Genomic DNA, 2,117 nt, shown 5'->3' with positions numbered 1-2,117 from the left:
TCTCTGTAGCTTTGGAGCCTGTCCTGGAACTCCCTTTGTAGACCAGGCTGGCCTCGAACTCACAGAGATCCGCCTGCCTCTGCCTCCAGAGTGCTCAAATGTGAAGTTGTAGCATTATCAAATAGATTCACAAAATCCCCCGCTTGGGCTTCACAAAGATCTGAATTCTATTTAACCCTTTCTTTGAAGTCCAGTCTTGAGTGGCCCCCAAATAAGGGCTGATAATGGACCCTGATAATGGACCCGACACCAATAATTATCCTGATAGGCCTATAATTTAATCTGGACTATTTGATCTATAAACATTAACCAAAGTACGCCTGGCAGTGGTGGCACATGCCTTTAATCCCACCCCTTGGGAGGCAAAGGCAGGCGAATCCCTGTGAATTCAAGGCCTGCCTGATCTACAAGAGCTAGTTCCAGGAGAGGCCAAAGAAAAGCCAGAGAAAAGAGAAAAGCCAAAAATAAAATAAAATAAAAATCCATTACGCAAAGTACAAGATTGTATGGAATTAACCCCGCTAGATGGACGCATGCCTTTATTCCAACACTGGCAGGAGGACAAAGCTCTCTGAGTTGGAAGTCCGTCTGGCTTGCAGAGTGACCAGCCGGCTACATATTGAGACCCTATCTCAACAGAAAACAAAGATAGAAGATAATACAGTATCGCTGGGAAAGAAAAGACAGTAAGGGGTCGTTAGAAGGAGGCAGGGTTTAAGACACCCAGAATGCTTTCTCTGTTGCACTTAGGTTAGCATACAGAACAGTGGTTTTCACCATGGTCTCTGCATGTATACGAAGACACTTGGATCCTACTTCCCACTATCAGTAGCGTACTGGCCGAGTCTCACAACCTCTACTCTTAAACCGAAGGGTTATTCAGTATGACATCAAAGAGAACTTTGAACTCTGCGCCTGAGAGCGATGTAAGAAGGAGAAAGGGAGAGAGCTCTTTGGCTAGGGTTTGCTACGCCAGTCTCGCCAAGAGAAATGAGCCTTAAAGCCGTGAGGGGTTTCTGAGGGCAAAGAACAGAAGAACGCCGTGGAGCTGCGGATGAAAGCGTCTGTTCAAACCAGGAGGCAGGAGCATTCAGACACAGCAAATTCAGAATACAAGCACTCGTGAGCTGTGGGAAGGGCTGGATGGGCAGGCTGTGGAGAGGTGCTGTTGGATACGAAGCTGCGGCTCATAATGGAGCCTGAGGAAGGGAGAAAGAGAGAAGCCAACTCCTAAGAGCTGTTCCCAGACTCACACACGCAGCGTGGGGCGCAGAAGTCCCGCCGTTTACGCACGCACGTAAACATGGGATAAAATACACAAACGGATTTTGCTCCTTAAATGTTTTATGAACATTTTGATTTTTTTATTCTATGTGTATTTGTATATGTCTATGCACTATGTGTGTGCCTAGTGCCCAAGAAGATGGGGGTGGCGGGGGTGGGGGTATCAGATTCCCTAGAACTAGAGTTACAGAGATATTTGTTAGCGGCCTCGTGGGTGTTGGGAACCGAAACTGAATCCGTTGCAAGAGAAGTCAGTGCTTTTTGACTTCTGTAGTTTCACTTCTGGCTAAGTGTTCTTGTTAACTGAAGTATGTCAAGCTAGAATGCATTTTTTTTTTTTTTTTTTTTTTTTTTTTTGGTCCTTAAATGCTTACCCTGAGAATGGCTCCGGGCTATCTGGGATCCCGAGTGCAGTCACAGTCCAGCTAATAAAGACTTTCTTTTGGCTTGAACCTGCGTCTGAATAGTAGTCTCTGGTAAATACACCCACGATACAACCCCTACAGGAACAAGTTGTTTTGTAATTTTTTGCTCTTTCTCTCCTTTTTTATTTACTTATTTTATTTTTGATTGTGAGCGTGAGTGTGCCTCTCTGTGTTCGTGCGCAAGACAGCGGGTGTCCATGGAGGGCAGAGGCATTGAATGCCTCTACAGCTGAAGTTCCAGGCTGAGCTGCCAGACCTGGGTGCTGGGACATGAACTCGGCCTGTGCAGTATGTACTTTTAAAGCTCTGAACCTTAGCCGGGCGGTGGTGGCGCACGCCTTTAATCCCAGCACTCGGGAGGCAGAGGCAGGCGGATCTCTGGGAGTTCGAGACCAGCCTGGTCTACAA

The sequence above is a fragment of the Microtus ochrogaster genome, chromosome 22 (genome assembly GCF_000317375.1).
Source record: "Microtus ochrogaster isolate Prairie Vole_2 chromosome 22, MicOch1.0, whole genome shotgun sequence".
Taxonomy (NCBI): domain Eukaryota; kingdom Metazoa; phylum Chordata; class Mammalia; order Rodentia; family Cricetidae; genus Microtus; species Microtus ochrogaster.
Note: the sequence above shows the minus strand (reverse complement) of the source record.